We start from the raw sequence: 18,905 nt of genomic DNA, 5'->3' as shown, positions 1-18,905 counted from the left end.
CAATTACCTCTTCATCAAATCAGGATGTGTATGTCACACACATTATCCAAATTGCATAGTTCATTTATTTCTCAAGATGAACTTGAACTAATTTTTTTCCTAGAAAATTAAATCTCACATCAAACAATAAGTAAGTACCTACAATGATCCTAAAAATGTCTTATTCTGTGGAGAAGCAAAAATTCTCAAAATGTGTCATGAGCTCTAAATCATGCAATATTTCAAAAAATTTTGAGAAATTTTTGCTTGTATGGATGAAATGGAATCCAAAAGGAAACTGTAATTGATTCATGTTAGCTGCCTTTGGAAGCTCCATTATATTGATTTATAGTTCTTAATCTAATTTTTATATTTTCTAATTTTAAACCACTACAATGTATTTCTCATTTTAACAAATATTCATTTGGACCCAAAAAGAGAGAAAACGATGGAGATGTGGGATGTAAAAGAGATCAATAGATGACCTAAAAAGTTTTGGAGTAAACTATGGAAATAGAATAGACCAAATTTTGAATCATTTTCTCAAAATTGGAATGTACAAAAAATCCAGGTGGAAGAAGAAAGAGAAATACAAAGATAAAAAAGAAGACAAACTTTGAGATTATCTAACTCCATAGATAAAGGCAATATAAGAATAATGGGTATTCCAAAATGGAAGAGAAAGAGAGAGAGAGAGAGAGAGAGAGAGAGAGAGAAGAAAACAGAGAACACACTCAAAGAAATACTACAGGAAAACTTCTCAAACCTGAGGAAGAAACTAAATATAAACGTTTATGAAACTATGAGAACTAAATAAAATGAGACCTACAGAAAGATACATAGTTGTGAAACTTCCAGGAGTTCAAGAAATAGGAAAAATATTGAAGCTGACTAGAGAGATGAAGCAGATAACCTATAAAGACACCCCCATCAGGCTATTTTTAAAGGTTTTTTTTAAGTTTCTATTTATTTATTTTTGCATAGAACTGGGTATAAGCCAGAGGCGTGGGGAGTGAGAGGATTGATCAGAGATAGAGTGGGGAGTAGAATAGGCAGATCTACTAAAACACACTGCTAAGGGGAGCATGGGCAAGAAAAGAGAGGGCTGCTGGGCCATGTGGGTTATCTCTCTGGCTGGGGATTGAACTCAAGCCTTTGTGGTGGGCCTTCATGGTGGTAGCACTAAGACTTAATCCCTAGGACAAAAGAGAGGCCCACATATGACTTCTTTGAAGAAACACTAAGGACAAGGAGAGAATGGAATTAAGTATTCAAAATACCTAAAGATAAAAACTATCAGCCAAAAGTACTCTATCCTGCAAGACCCTCCTTCAGATATGAGGGAGAAACAAAGGTCTCTAAAGGAGGTTTACGCTCCCAGACTTCAAACTATTCTACAATCCATAATAATTAAAATATCATGGTACTGGAACAAAAACAGACACACAGACCAATAGAAAAGAATTGAAAGCCCCAACATAAAGCCACACATATGTGGACAATTAATCTATGACAAAGGAGCAAAGAACATGCACTGGAACAAAGACAGTCTCTTCAATAAATGGTGGTGGGAAAACTGGGCCACTATATGCAAAAGAATGAAACTAGACTACTAACTCACACCATACACAAAGATCAACTCAAAATGAATAAAACACCTGAATGTAAGACTCGATACCATACAATATATAGAAGAAAACATAGGCAAAACACTCCATGACATGGATCTCAGAAATATCTTTAAAGATGCATCTCCCAAAGCAAAGAAAATGAAGGAAAAGAAAAACAGCTGAGGCTATATCAAACTAAAAACTTCTGTACTGCAGAAGAGATAATAACCAAAATGAAGAGATACCCTGAATATTGGGAGAAAATATTTGCAAATATATTTGCAAATATTTGCAGAACTTATAAGGGACTGATATCAAAGATCTAAGAAAAGCTTACACAACTCAACAAATACAAAATAAAGAATCCAGTCACAAAGTGGGAAGAAAATCTAAAAAGACACTTCTCCAAAGAGAAAATGCAAATGGCCAACAGGTATATGAAAAAATGCTCAACATAACTTATCATCAGGAAAATACAAATCAAAACCACAATGAGATATCACCTCACACCTGTAAGAATGGCTCACATTAAAAATACTAACAACAACAAATGCTGGTGAGGATATGGAGAAAAAGGAACCCTTTTACATTGCTGTTGGGAATGCAAACTGATCCAACCACTGTGGAAAGCTGTGTGGAGGACCCTCACATTACTAAAAATGAATCTATCATATGACCCAGAAATTCCACTCCAAGGAATATACCCAAAGGACATAAAACATTAATTCAAAAGGAAATTTGCACTCCTATGTTCATTGCAGCACTATGACAATAGTGAAGATATGGAAACAACCTAAATGCCCAAATAGAGCAGGAAGATGAATGGACCAGGAATATGTGGTGTATATACAATATGGAATACTACTTAACAATTAAAAAAAGATTAGCTCATGCCATTTGCAGCAACATGGATGGAGCTGGAGGGGATTATGCTCAGTGAAATAAGTTAGAAGGAAAAAGAAAAATATTGGATGATTTCACTTATAGGAGGAACAGAGGGAAACCATGCAAGGGATCAGGAAAAAGAAGACAAAACTATCAGGCAAACTATAAATTGGAGACACTTTATAGTGGTAATTTTATAGGGGCAACACCTGAGAGAAGAAATCAAACATTGCTCAAAAATGAACAATGATGTAAAAATATATAAATAATTTTTAAAAGCTCATACAATAGAAAAAGCTAAGTTCTTCTTAGATAAACAGAATTTGCAAACACTAGCACTTCCTTTCAAGAAATGTTGAAAGGAACCCTCTTTTCTTTATCAAAGACAAAATATCCACAAAAATAGAATAGCTAGAACTAGAAAACTGAGAGTAAAATGTTATACAGACCTCTATATGCCAATAATCACTCTAAACACAAATGATCTGAATTCACCAATCAAAAGACATACAGAAGATGGCTGGATTAATCCAACTGTCTGCTGTCTCCAGGAAATAGGCATGAGCTCCAAAGGTAAATAGAGATTCAGAATAAAGTGTAAGGAAATGGGACCCAAAGAAAAACAGGGACAGCCACAGTTAATGTTAGAAACAATAGATTTCCAATTAAAAAAAGTTAACAAGAGAGAGGGATGGACACAATATAATAATTAAGGGAACAATACATCAGGAAGAAATAACACTCATCAATATATATTTATCAAATTAAGAAGCATCAAAATATATCAGACAATTATCAAATCTGAAAACAGACATTGACAACAACACCACAGTGGTTGTGGACTTGAACACACCACTATCATGCATGGGAAGATCAGCCAGAGAAAATAAACAAGGAAACATTAGTATTAGCTTAAGATTTAGATCACAGGGTTTAACAGACATTTATAGGGCACTGTAACTGCCCCCCCCAATAAAAAAGCTACATATATTCTCAAGTGCACATGGGACAATCTCCAGGAGAGATCACTTATTGGGTCACAAAACAAGTGTCAATAAAATCATAAAGATTGAAATTATATCAAGCATCTTCACTGTTTATAATGGTATCAAACTAGAAATCAACAACAAAAAGCAGGAAAAACACTATAATGTGGAAACTGAACAAAACACTACTGAATGACTAGTGGATAAACGAAAGAATCAAAGAAGGAATTTAAGAATATCTTGAACAAATGAAAATGAGGACACAATCTACCAAAACCTATGGGACATAGCAAAATCAGTTCTAAGAGGGAAGTGTATGGTAATACAGGCCCACATGAAAAAACAGGAGCGATATCAGCAGGAGCTGACACACACAGAAGACTGGACAGTGCAGGGACCTGCCCATCACCAGTGTCCCTTAGCCACACTCCTGGAAGCACCTCTGACTCTGGGCCCAACCTCTAGCTCCTTGGGACCAGGCTCCAGTCTGGGCCTCACAGGGACTTGTCCTTTCCAAACAACCCTATGCCACCCCTTGAGAAGCAGCCCTGAACCTGAGCCCAACCAATAGTTTCAGGAGCCAGCACACACCTCAGTCTTGGCCATGCAGTTTCATGTATCTGAGGCATCCAAAAGGGGAGGGGAAGGGATCATAATGGAGGGAAGAGCACAAGGGTCTGTGGTGTTGGATCATGGGTGTTATGATGGTGGGAGAACTATGGGAACTATACCTGAGAGGAGAAATCAAACAGTGTCCAAAAATTAGCAATGATGTAAGACAAAGAAGTACTTAAAAAAAGAATAGAATGTTGGGTATGATCTGATTGTCCAACATGAGAGAACTGATAAATTAGAAGAGAATTCAGTAGTCATTACAATGATTTTAGACTGGTTATGGAATTAGGTATAGCAGTACATGACCTGATTTTATTTTTTAAGTAAATCAATAAATATGTGAATATTTACAAATAATAGTTAAAATATTTTGAAATGTAAAAAGTGCTAAAATTATTTACTTGTAAATAAAATTCATGCACATATATATACACACACATACCATTAAAAAAAAAAGACAAATGTTATGGTAAAGGACACCCAGCTTCCAGAAAAATGTCTTGGATAACTGACTGTTCTCTAGATCACGTATGATAATACAAGATGCTGCCAAAAAGAAGGACCTTCTAATTTCAATAGAATAAAATTTCAATTAATTCAATTAATAAGTAAAGAATTATTTATTATTATTTTACTGAGAAAATATTTGCTTACACTGTATATGATTTAGAGGTACAGGATCACATCACACCCACCAAGGCAACAAAATTCCTGCACCATAGTCCTTTTTGTTCCCTCCCCACTTTGCTCTTTCCCCTCACCCTTATCCTCTAGTAGCCTTAGTTCTACAGTCATATTCCTATGGATTGTTATTTGATTTTATTTGACCCTTATTTCTTAGTTTGTTTCTCTATATTCCACATATAAGGGACACAATTCAGTATTTGTCTTTCTCCTTATGACTTACATGCCTTATCATTATCCCCTCTAGTTCCATCCATGTAGTTACAAAAATCAAGAGCTTATCTTTTTTGATCAGTGAGTAACATTCCATTGCTTATATATAGCACATCTTCCTGATCCATTCATCTATCCTTGGGCATTTAGATTATGGAAATAGCTAAGCAACTGTGAATAGGCCTGCAATGAATGTAGGCATACTTATGTCAATTAGAATTTGTGTTTTTGTATGCTTCAGGTATATGCCTAGGAGTGGAATTGCTGGATCATGGTAGATCCATTTTTATTTATTTATTTATTTGTTTATTTTATTTTATATAATTCTTACGTCTTTTTTCATCTTTGCACAATGTATGCATTTTCATTTTGGTTATATTCCCCATACAATTGCACCTCCCCCCTTATTTTGACTCTAGTCCTTCTTTCCCCAACCCTCCCTCCCCCTTGCCCCCAAAGTGTGTCTCTGGTTTATAGTTGCTTGTTGATTTTGATTTTTACTTTGCATTGATTAGTCTTTTTCCTGGTCTCTTATTTAGGTTTTCTAAATTCCTGCTATGAGTGAGACCATCCAGTATTTTTCTTTTTCTTTCTGACTTATTTCTCTGAGCATGATCCCTTCTAGCTCCATCCATGTTGCTGCAAACTGCATGTGTTTATCTTTATTTGATTGCTGAGTAATATTCCATTGTGTATATGTACCACATCTTCTTGATACAGTCATTTATTTTTGGGCATTTGGGTTGCTTCCATAGCTTAGCTATTGTAAATAGTGCTGCTATGAACATAGGGGTGCAGGTGCTCTTGGGAATTGATGTTCCTGTGTCCTTTGGGTAAATACCTAGGAGTGGAATTGCTGGATCATATGGAAGCTCTATCTTTAGTAGGTCAAGAAATCTCCACACAGCTCTCCATAGTGGTTGGACAAGTTTGCACTCCTACCAGCAGTGCAGGAGAGTTCCTTTTTTTCCACATCCTCACCAACATTTGTTGTTGCTAGTTTTTTTTAATATGTGCCATTCTCACTGGTGTGAGATGGTATCTCATGGTAGTTTTGATTTGCATTTCCCTGATAACAAGTGATGTTGAACATTTTTTCATATGCCTGTTGGCCATTTGCATTTCTTCTTCAGAGTAGTTTCTTTGTAGCTCTTCTGCCCATTTTTTGACTGGATTATTTTCTTTGTTTTTGTTGAGTCTCATCAGCTCTTTGTAGATTTTTGGGATCAGTCCTTTATCATTAGTGTTGCGTGCAAAAAATATTCTCCCATTCGGTGGGGTTTCTCTTTGTTTTGGTTATTGTCTCTTTTGCTGTGCAGAAGTTCTTTAATTTGATGTAGTCCCATATGTTTATCTTTGCCTTCATTATCACTGCTTTGGGTGATGTGTCTGTAAAGATGTCTTTGAGGTGCATGTAATATAGTGTTTCGCCTATATTTTCTTCTATGTATTTTATGGTTTCAGGTCTCATGTCTAGTTCTTTAATCCATTTTGAGTTGTAGATCCATTTTTAAAATGTTGTGAAAACTTCATACTCTTTTTCCATTGGGGATAGACCACTAGTCTACAGTCATACAGTGGTGTAGGAGGGTTCATTTTCTGCATTGCCCAGCATTTGTTGTTTCTGGTCTTTTTCATAGGCCTCAACTCAAATATGTGAGATGGTATCGCATTGTGGTCTTGATTTGCATTTCCCAATGATAAATTATGAGGAACATTTTTTTTTAATGAGCCTACTGGCCATGTGTAAGTCATCTACTTAAGTGTCTATTTAGTTCTTCTGCCTGTGTTTTAATAGCGTTATTGTTTTCTTTTTGTTGATTTGTATGAATTCTTTGTAGATCTTGGATATTAGTCCCATGTCAGAGTCATGTGTGTTAATATTTCTTCCATTCAGCAGGTTGTTTTTTCTTTGTGTGATAGTTTCTTTCAGTGTGCAGAAGCTTTTCAGCTTAATGTTTATATTCTCTTCTGTTTTCTTGGAGACAAATGCACAAAGTCATCAATGAATCCTATGTCATGTAGTGTTTTGGCTGTGTGTTATTATAGTTTCAGATCTTACATTCAAGAGTTTCATCCATTTTTGAGCTGATTTTCGTGTATGATGTGAGATAATGGTCTAGTTTCATTCTTTTGCAGGTAGCAGTCCAATTTTCCCAGCATCATTTATCAAAGAGACTTTCCTTGTTTCAGTGTATATATTTTGCTCCTTTGTCATATATTAGTTTAGCAAATATGTGTGGTTTTATTTCTGGGTTTCAAGGTTAGATCCACTGGTGTGTGTGACTGTTTTTGTTCCAACACCATGCTATTTTTATTATTATGACTTTTTAGTATAGTTTGAACTGCGGGTGTGTAATACTCTTAGTATTTCTTTGCACAATATTTTATAATTTTCCCAGTATAAGTCTTTCATTTCCTTTGTTAGGCTTATTCCACGTATTCAATTATTTTTTGGTGTAAGTATAAATGGGATGGTTTTCTTAGTTTCTGTCTCTTCAGACTAATTGTTTACATATAGGAAGGCTAATGATTTTTGAGTATTGATTTTGTAAACTGCTCCTTTACTGAACTGGTTTATTGTTTTAATTAGTTTTCCTGTGGATTTTTTTTATGGTTCTTTTTACATATTGTCATATCATCTGCAAACAGTGATATCTTTACTTCTTTTTTCCCAGCTTGGATTAATTTTGTCTTTCTCTTGCTAATTTGCTCTAGCTAGGACTTCCATTATTATATTGAATAGCTGTGGTGAGAGAGGACATCTTTTTCTTGTCCCAGATCTTACTTGAAAGTCTCAGTTTTTTACCATTGAGAATGTTAGCTGTGGGTTTGGCATATATGGCCTTTATTATGTTAAGATATGTTACTTTTATCTCAACTTTTGCAAGGGCCTTCATCATAAATGGTTGTTGAACTTTATTACATGCATTCTTGGCATGTATTGATATGATCATATGATTTTTCTTTTTCTATTTATTGATGTGGTGAATTATGTTAATTGATTTTTGGATGTTGAACCATCCTGTGTCCCTAAAATACATCCCGTTTGGTCAATAAATCCAATGTATTGTTGGATTTGTGTGGCTAAGATTTTACTGAGGATTTTAGCACCTGTGTTCATTGGGGAGTTTAGCCTATATTTTCTTTTCCATGTTGTATTTGGTTTTGATATTAGTGTAATGTTGGTATTGTAAAATGTATTTGGTAGTATTCCTTCTTTCTCAATTTTTGGTGAGTTATAGGAGGATAATTATTAGTACATCTTTGAACGTTTGGTGGAAGTTGCTTGTGAAACCATTTGATCCTGGGTTATTTATTTATTTATTTTTTTGCAGGGGAGGTGAGTCTTGTGTTAACAAAGAGGTAAAGATGTACACCAAAATTTATACAGTTTGGCAAATCAACTAAAAAAAAATAGAATGTGTCTAAAACAATACTTGAGGAAGGATTCAAATCCAGAATAAAATGCCTGATAGAAATGTGTTCTTACACAAATTATTAAATCCTTTAAATTACTAGCTCTGTAGCCTTGCAAAGAGTGCAGTTCTCTACTGAATTCAAGGTTGGGCTTAGAATATAAACTCATGATTCTTTGGTAGTTCAGTACAATTAAATGCAGATCTGTAGAGCTGGGACACATCATCTTCCAAAAAAAAAATTCCTAAATGTAGTAATTACTATTGATATATAAAAATCTTATTTGTAAGTCATTGCTTAGCAAATCAAATCTGAAAATAAAACATTTCTTTAGGAAAACAACTATAATTGCTATTACATTTGTAGGTGTCACCACAAGACTGCTTATTACCAAAGATCTTCTTAGTGTCAACCACCAGACAAATTTCCAGAATACTTGGGGAATCACTCTAGAGGTGGAGGTAATATTTTAACCACTTCTGCAGCAATCCTTAGATAATCTTTGACATCTTTACTTTCAGGTTGTGAAAACACAATCAGCTGGCCTGTATCTGATGCTTTCCTTATATTAAGGTGTAAGGGAATATCTCCTAGTACATCCAGATCAAGGGTCTGTGCTAGTTTCCTTGCACTATCAGCACCAAAAATATGAGTTCTGTGTTTACATTTTGGACACTGGAAAACACTCATATTTTGGACAAGGCCCAGAACAGGCACGTGAACTATTCAAAACATCTCAGCACCCTTGCGTGCATCCATCAATGAATGTCTTGGGGTGTGGAGACAATCACAGCACCTGAAATGGGAATATTCTGTGAGACTGATAATTGCACATGTCCAGTTCCTGGTGGCATGTCAACAACTAAATAGTCCAGCTGACCCCAATCTGCCTCAACAATTTCTCAATGGCTGACATTACCATAAGGCCTCTCTAAACCACTGGTGCAGTCTCTTCAACCAGAAAGTCCATAGACATGCAAGCAATACCATAATTCAAAAGAGGCCTCATTAGGTTACTCTGTGATAACTCTGGATTTCCTCTCAGATTCATCATCTTTGGCACTGAAGGGCCATCCATATCCACATCCAACAAACCAACAACCTTTGATGAATCATTTGCTTAGAGTGCAAGAGCAAGGTTCATTGCTCTAGTAGACTTTCCAATTCCACCCTATCCAGAAACCACAACTATGACTTGTTTAACACCGTCTATTGGTTTCTGCTTTGGAAGTGCTCGGGACATGATTTGTGTTTTTCTTTGTTTTAGGGTCTCACTTTCAGAACCAGGTAACCCTTTTGTTTTTCTCTCATATCATTTTTGGTCCCCATTCTTATAAGAAGCCACATCTGTTTCAACCTGGACAAGACCAAGAATCAAGTGCAGCTTCTTCACATGTCTCTCTGCTCCATGTGCCTCCTCCAGGTCTCCTGGATCTCCATGCTGCTTCCCTCCTTCTTCTACTCTCTTCTCTCTGGGCTTTTGTTTTTTGGAAAGGTTTTGATTCCTGTTTCAATTTCCTTGTGTGTGATTCATTTGTTCAAGTTTTCTATTTCTTCTTCATTCAGCCTTGACTGATTGTATAATTCTAAGCATTTGTCCATCTCACCTAGATTGTTGAACTTTTTAACCTTTAAATGTTCATAGTAATCTCTAATTATCTTCTGGATTTCTGCTATGTTTATTGTAATTTCTCCTTTTTCATTTATGTCTCCATTTATTTGTTTTTTTTTTCCTCCCTGTTTTTCTTTGTGAGCCTAACTATAGGTTTACTTATTTTGTTTATTTTTCCCAAAGAACCAGCTTTTGGCTTCATTGATTTTCCTGACTTTAAAAAATTCATTTATGTCTCTTTTAATTTTTATTATTTCCTTTCTTCTACTGGATTTTGGGATTTTTTGTTTTTTGTTTTCTAGTTCCTCAAGTTGGGATACTAAGTTGTTTCTTTGGACTCTTTTTTGTTTCTTGATGTGGGCCTGTATTCTATACGCTTCCCTCTTAATATTGCTCTTGTTGTGTCCTATATGTCTGGAAGGTTGTGTCCTCATTATCATTTGTGTGAAGATACTTTTTGGTTTCCTCATTAATTCAGTGATGTTTCAGTAATGTATTGCTCAGTATCCATGTAATGTGGGAATCTCCTTGCTTTCTTCTTTTAGTTGATTTCTAATTTGATACCTTTATGGTCAGAGAAGATACTTGGCATGATTTCAATCTGCATAAATTTGTTGACACTTATCTTGTCACTCAGTATGTAGTCAATACTTGAGAATGACTCCTGCGCACTTGAGAAAAGTGTTTTTTAGTTTTGGGGGATGAAGTTTCCTATAAACGTCTGTTAGGACCATGAAGTCTAGATCTTTGTTTAGGGCTACTGTTGTTCTTTTTTATTTTCTGTCTCACTGATTATTTGTCCATTGATGAGAGTGAGATATTGAAGTCTCCTACTACATATGTATTTTCTCCAATGTCTGTTTTCAAAGATGATAGTAATTATCTAATGTATTTTTGTGTTTCCTCATTTGAAAATTATTTATTGATGAGTATCATGCATTTCTGGTGTATTGTCTCCTTGATCATTATATGATGTCCATTAGTGTCTCACCACCTTTTTTAGCTTGAAGTCTATTTTATCTGGTATAAGTATGGCTGTCCCTTCTTTCACATGCCATTTTTGTAAAATTATTTTCCAACTATGTTGGCTTTGGAACTTAGATTTATTTCCTGGAGGCAGCAGAAGGTTGGATTCTGTTTTCTAGTCCAACATGCTACTCTATGTCTTTTTATTTGTGATTTCAATCCATTAACAATTAGGGTGATTGTTGATACATGGAAGTCTGTTACTGCAATTATGTTCATTGGTTCATGGCATTATTTAATTTTTTGTTCAGTTCTTTGTGTTCATTCCTCTGTTGGTTTAGATCTTAAAGCTCCTTGTAATATTTCTTGGATAAGAGGTTTTGTTTATCTGAAAATGTTCTTATTTTTCCCTCCTGTAGGAAGGGTTTAACTATTCTTGGTTGGAATTTTTTGTCCTGGAGTTTTTTGAACATGTCACTCAATTCTCTTCTTGCCTGTATGTTTCTTCAGAGAAGTCTGATGTTAACCTAACTGACGTTACTTTGTAGATTATTTGTTTCTTCCCCCTTATCAGCTTCATTATTTTTGATTTGTCTTGGACTTTTGGCAGCTCTACTACTATGTGTCTTGCTGGAAATTTCCTTTCACTAAGCTAGTTAGTTTTCTTTTAGCTTCCTGTATGTCTATTTTCATTTTCTTCTTCACATTTGAAGTTTTCTTCAATTATTTCCTTGAATAGCTTTCATCTCCCTTCTCACTTTCTTTTCCTTCGGGGATTCCTATGACTCATATTTCCTTTCACCGTGGTGCAAGATAATTCTCTAAATGTTTCTTCATTCTTTTTCCTTTGTGTAGCTGTCATTTTCTATCTTGATTCATTTTGCATCTGCGTCTTTGAGATTACTGATTCACTCTTCCATATTATTTATTCTATTTCCATTGCTTTTTTCCAGATTTTTTTAACCTCCTTCATTGAGATTTTTATATCCTGCAGTGCCTTTGTTTTCTGATTTAAAGTTTCAATCTCAACATTTTGTTCATTGATTATGTTTCTCATAGAATTCTTTTTATTTTCTGCATTTTCTTGTATATCTCTGATTTGTTTTTCTGAATTTTGTGTTGTTCTTTTATTTTCTTAATTATATCTTTTACTTTCTTAATTATGTCAACTTTGAATTCTTCATCTGACAGGAAGAAGAATCCTGTGTCAGTGTTGTTGGGTTCTGGAGATTGATGTTCTCTCTGTGGTGTATTGTTTGTTGCCCTGAAGGCTTGCTTGGCCATTTGTATTTTTCCTTCTCCCCATTGTTTGCTTTTGGGTTTTCTCTGCAATAGATGGGGCTTCTGTTGGGCATGGGTCTCCCTCTCCTGCTGTTCTTGGTATTTACTTGGTGGTGTATACAGTAGCTAGAGCCTTCCATGATACCTGTCCAGGTGTGTGGTGGGCTGGCAGTCTGTGCTGTGGGGGCTTCTTGGTCAGTGGGCAGAGCATTTAGTTGACTCTATCTCGGGTATAGTTCATCAAGATGGCTGGGGTTGGTGGGAGGGAACTCCAGTGACTCCCACGTGGGCAGTCTGTCCCAGTGGGTGGGGCCAGTGGACAGGAACTCTGGAAGTTCTAACATATTTCTCAATGCCTTACAGAATCCTTTGGAACTTTTTAGAGAATGTAGTGTGATGTTGGTTGCATATTGTAAATCTGTTCCAACATTCCTACTTCATGTACTCTGTATTTCTGTTTCTCATATTTTCATGGAAATTTTAGCTTCAAAATTAATTGATTGTTGGCCACAATTGAGTCCAAATTCTGGCTAATTAAGTAAACTTAATGGGATTTCTGGTCACTTGAATTTACACATTTTGTCCATACTCACACAGTGAGTAACTTCACAGTTATTTTCTGTTCTCCTTGGTCTAACACTCTTAGAATACAATTCCACAATATGTTTCTTACTCTTTTTGTAAGCACAGATTAGCAAAATCTTATGGTCTTTTCAAGTATAAACTGTTTTTTCCTGGGTCTCCTGTTTTCTCCTTGAAATATGCTAAGATCTGATACTAGTTACTAGTTAAGTATTTAGAGACAACTCTGGACTCAGACAGAGACAGACTCGAGTGATCTGGGTGGATTTAAAGATGAATAGGCATTTCCTGGTAAGACAACTTATTACAGGCTCTTCTCAAAACTTTAAATTATTTCCTGTATTCATCCAGATGGTTCTGCCATAGTCCGTGTTCACTATTTTTTTATTAAGGTGAAATTCATGTATCATAATATTAATTATTTTAAAGTAAATAATTCAGTGGCATTTAGTATAGATGTGTAACCACGGCCTCTATCTATTCCCAACACATTTTTATCTCCCCCAAGGGAAATCCTATACTCATTAAGCAGATAATCTTCATTCCTTAGTCCCCTCAGCATTTGGCAACCACAAGCCTACCTTTTGTCTCTACGAATTTACCTGTATTGTATTTTAAATTTATATAAGTTGAATCATAGAATACATGACCTTTTTTTCTAGCTTCTCTTGCCATAATGTTTCACATTGTAGCATGTATCAATACTTCATTCGTGTCCAGATGTAATCCATTACTGAAAGTGGAGGATTATGTCTCAAATGATTAGTATAGAATTGTTTTCCTTTCAATTCTGTCAGAGTTCACTTCATATATTTTGGGTCCCTGTCTCATGCATGTGTTTATAATTGCTATATCTTCTTTTTAAAAAAGATTTATTTATTTATGCATACAAGAACTGGGGTACAGGCCAGAGGTGTGGGGGGTGAGAGGATTCACCAGAGACAGAGTGGGGAACAAAACAGACAGATTGAATGAAATAGACTGCTGAGGGAAGCAGCGGGTGAGACAGGAGAGGTCTGCAGCACCAAGTGGGTTGCTCCCCGGCTGGGGATCAAACTTGTGCTGCAGTGGCTGTGGACAGCTTCATAGGTTGCATCTTAACCTCTTGGGCCACCAGGGAGGCCCTGCTATATCTTCTTGATGAATTGACCCTCTTATCAATATATAGTGCACTTTGTCTCATAACATTTTTTTTCTTAAACTAAATTTTTTTCATATATTAGTATTGCTATCCTGACTCTTTTTGAGATATTTTTTCATGAAGCATCCTTTTCCACCCTTTCATTTTCAATATAGTCTTCATTTTCATTTTCATCCTTAGTCTTTGGATCTAAGTGAATCTCTTACAGACAAGATATAATTTAATCATATTTTAAAAATTGTCTTGCCAATCTTCGACTTTTAAATGAAGACCTTATTTCATTGACATTTAAAGTAATCACTGATAAAGACAGATTTCTCCCATATTTTTGTTTAATTTTTGAATGTCTTATATACATTTTTAGTTTCTTATTTCTTCCATTACTATACTTTCATTTATGTATAATTGATTTTTTTTGGGGTAGCATACTATTTTGTTTTCCTTCTAATTTCCTATGTATATTTTAAATATTATTTTCTTAGTGTTTGCCACAGCAATTGCAAATAATGTTCCAAATTTATATTACTATAGCTTGAAATAATATAAAAGTAGCTTTTATAGTATACAAAATTGCTCTACTTAAATCTATTCCCCTTTATGTTTTTGTTTTTCATGAATATTTGTCTTTATATGACAAAGAGGACACCAATCTTCTAAATGTATGGGATGCAGCAAAAGTAGTAATAAGAGGAAAATAAATAGCAATAGAGGCTCACATCAAGAAACAAGAAAGAACTCAAAGAAACAACCTAATCTTGAAGCTCAAAGAACTAGAAAAACAACAAAACCACCCCCAAAACCAGTAGAAGAAAAGAAATAATAAAAACCAAAACAGAAATAAATGAAATTGAAACTAAAAAACAATCCAAAGGATCAATGAAACCAAGAGCCGGTTCTTCGAAAAAATAAATTAAATAGACAAACCCCTATCCAGGCTCACAAAGGAAAAATGGGAGAAAGCACAAATAAACAGGATCACAAATGAAAGAGAAGAAATCACAACGGACACAGCAGAAATCAAAAGAATAATCAGTAACTACTATGAACAGTTATATGGAAACAAGTTCAACAATCTAGAGGAGATGGACAAATTCCTACAACTCTACAATCACCCAACTAGATAAAGAAGGAATAGAACACCTAAACAGACCAATTACAAGCAGCGAAAGTGAAATGGTAATAAAAAACCTCCCCAGAAACAAAAGCCCAGGACCTGATGGATTTACAAATGAATTCTACCAAACATTCAGAAATGAATTAGTGCCTATCCTTCACAAACTCTTCCAAAAAACTGAGAAGGAAGGGATAATACCAAACACGTTCTATGAAGCCAACATTACACTAATACCAAAACCGAACAAGGACAACACAAAAAAAGAAAACTACAGGCCAATCTCACTAATGAACATTGATGCAAAACCCTCAATAAAATTTTAGCTATCAGAATCCAACAATGTATCCATAAGATAATTCACCACGACCAAGTAGGATTCATTTCAGGGACACAAGGATGGTTCCACATCCGAAAATCAATCAACGTTATCCAACACATCAACAAAAAGAAATATAAAAACCATATGATAACATCAATAGACGCTGAGAAAGCTTTTGACAAAGTGCAACACCCATTCATGAGAAAAGCCCTTGAAATTCTTGGCATACAAGGAACATACCTCAACATCATAAAGGCCATATATGACAAGCCAACAGCCAGTATCATTCTCAATGGTGAAAAGCTGAAAGCATTTCCATTAAGGTCTGGAACAAGACAAGGCTGTCCACTCTCACCACTGCTTTTCAGTATACTACTGGAAGTCCTAGCCAGAGCAATAAGACAAGAGAAGGACATACAACGAATCCAAACAGGAAAAGAAGTCAAACTATCACTATTTGCAGATGATATGATATTATACATAGAGAACCCCAAAAACTCCACAGAAAAGCTAATTCAACTCATCAATCAGTTCAGTAAAGTGGCAGGATACAAAATCAACACGCAAAAGTCAGTAGCCTTCCTATACACAAACAATAAATCTGAAGAAGAAGAAATCAAAAAGACCATCCCTTTTGTTATTGAAACAAAAAAAATCAAATATTTGGGAATAAATCTAACAAAAGAGGTAAAGGACCTATACAAAGAAAACTATAAAACACTGTTAAAAGAAATAGAAGAAGACACAAAGAAATGGAGAGACATCCCCTGCTCATGGATTGGAAGAATAAACATTATTAAAATGGCCATCCTTCCAAAAGCAATATACAGATTCAATGCTATTCCAATCAAAATTTCAATGTCATTCTTCAAAGAAATAGAACAATTATTGATGAAATTCATATGGAATCACAAAAAACCCCGAATAGCCAAAGCTCTCCTGAAAAAAAAAGAAGGGAATGGAGGCATCAGACTCCCAGACTTCAAACTATACTACAAAGCCATAATCATCAAAACTGCATGGTATTGGAACAAGAACAGACATACAGACCAATGGAATCGAATAGAAAATCCAGAAATAAACCCACAGATTTATGGTCAACTAATCTTTGACAAAGGAGCAAAGAATATGCATTGGAGCAAAGAAAGTTTGTTCAATAAATGGTGCTGGGAAAACTGGGTCGCTACATGCAAAAGAATGAAGCTTGACCACCACCTCACACCATACACAAAAATCAACTCAAAATGGATTAAAGAACTAGACATAAGACCTGAAACCATAAAATATATAGAAGGAAATATAGGCGAAACACTACGTGATTTGCACATCAAAGACATCTTTACAGACACATCACCCAAAGCAGTGATAGTGAAGGCAAAGATAAACAGCTGGGACTACATAAAATTCAAGAGCTTTTGCACAGCAAAAGAGACAATAACAAAAACAAAGAGAAACCCCACCAACTGGGAGAACATTTTTGCACACAACACTAATGATAAAGGACTGATCACAAAAATCTGCAAAGAGCTGATGAGACTCAACAACAACAAAGAAAATAATCCAGTCAAAAAATGGGCAGAAGAGCTTAAAAGAAACTTCTCTGAAGAGGAAATGCAAATGGCCAACAGGCATATGAAAAAATGTTCAACATCACTTGTCATCAGGGAAATGCAAATCAAAACTACCATGAGATACCATCTTACACCAGTGAGAATGGCACATATTAAAAAAACTAGCAACAACAAATGTTGGCGAGGGTGTGGAGAAAAAGGAACTCTTCTGCACTGTTGGTGGGAGTGCAAACTGGTCCAACCACTGTGGAAAGCTGTGTGGAGATTTCTGGACCTACTAAACATAGAGCTTCCATATGATCCAGCAATTCCACTCCTAGGTATTTACCCAAAGGACACAGAAACATCAATTCCAAAGAACACCTGCACCCCTATGTTTATAGCAGCACTGTTTACAATAGCTAAGCTTTGGAAACAACCCAAATGCCCAAAAATAGATGACTGGATCAAGAAGATGTGGTACATATATACCATGGAATATTACTCAGCATTCAAAAAAGATAAACACATGCAATTTGCTGCAACATGGATGGTGCTGGAAGGGATCATGCTCAGCGAAATAAGCCAAAAAGAAAAAGAAAAATACCGGATGGTCTCACTCATAGCAGGAATCTAGAAAACTTAAATAAGGGACCAGGAAAATGAATAACTATAAGAAAGTGAAAATCAAAATCAACAAAAAACTATGAACCAGAGACACTTTTAGGGGGGCGGGGGCGGGAGGGGAGGGATTGGGGTCAGAATGGGGGGCTGCAATTGTATGGGGAATATAACAATAAAATTTATAAAAAAAAAATAAATTCATTGAATGTCTTAAATGTGTAGATTCATGTCCTTTATCAAATTTGAATAACCTTCACCAATTATTTCCTTAAATGTTTTTACTACATCTTGTTCTCTTCTCTTCCTTGTATTTTCAAATACCTATGCTTAATAGTGTCTCATCAATCTCTTAGGATTTTGTTGAATAATTCTCATTTTTTTAATTGCTCCTTAGACTTGGTAATATGAACTAACCTATTATATCAAGCTCATCAATTTTTTTCTTTTGCCTTTTTAAACCTAATATTGAACACTCTGGTGAGTTTTTCACTTTAGTGATTATACCTATTTAGTGATTATACCTAATCACTCTGGTGATTATACCTATTTAACTCCAGAATTTTTTAATGATATTTACTGCCACTATCTATTTATACATACATTGCCTTGTTACTTTCCTTTAGATCTTTGTCCACTGTTTCCTTTAACTTTGAAAATATTTATGTCAGCTTTTCTTTCACCATGCTTTGGGGAGTTTGGGTTTTTCTCATTTTTTCCTGGGCTATCTACTTCTTTCCAGACTATTTTGTTGTAATTTGAATATTACCTTCTGCTCCAAACCCAAAGACCTTGGAAGAACTTTACTCTGTGACTGCATTTCCAATGGACTCATCAAAGAAGTTTAACCCAACCTTGACCCCTGAGTCTTCTCAGATGTCCACTGAAGACAAGCTAAAGAAGATACAGCTGCCACTCAAATTATCTCAGAAGAATTAATAAGGAATCTTAGTAATTTGACTCTCAAACCTAGTATTAAAACATGTACCCTAACAGCAGGACCAAAAAAATAGAATTTACAAGGGGTAAGTGATGGCACAAAAGGAGAGGAGTAATATCATTGATCACTATTCAGAAATAACTGAGGAAAAAGATGGTAAAAATCATATATCAATACCTCAACTTATTTTCTTTGCTTCAAGACCAAGTACAACAGAAGGAAATGGAGAATTAAAGAAGACTAAAAAAAATCAAATAAACTGTTATTATTGAGTGTATCATAGAGAGTTTCTTAAGGAGAACACTAGCATGGAGATAACTATAACACTGAATTGATTTAGCCACAAATCTTATTGTTGTGCTATTCTTTCTTGATAGTAATTTTTAG

At 35.2% G+C, this 18,905-nt stretch overlaps 1 pseudogene across 1 annotated transcript; it reads right to left on the bottom strand.

Annotated features, from left to right (window-relative positions):
- Window positions 1-8,836: 8,836 nt before the first annotated feature.
- Window positions 8,837-9,635, bottom strand: LOC311177897 (iron-sulfur cluster transfer protein NUBPL-like; annotated as a pseudogene). Its single transcript has one exon. The product of its transcript is annotated as an iron-sulfur cluster transfer protein NUBPL-like (transcript).
- Window positions 9,636-18,905: the final 9,270 nt, after the last annotated feature.

The sequence above is a fragment of the Talpa europaea genome, assembly GCF_964194135.1.
Source record: "Talpa europaea genome assembly, chromosome: 9".
Classification (NCBI taxonomy): Eukaryota; Metazoa; Chordata; class Mammalia; order Eulipotyphla; family Talpidae; genus Talpa; species Talpa europaea.
This window is presented reverse-complemented; position numbering and strand designations above follow the sequence as displayed.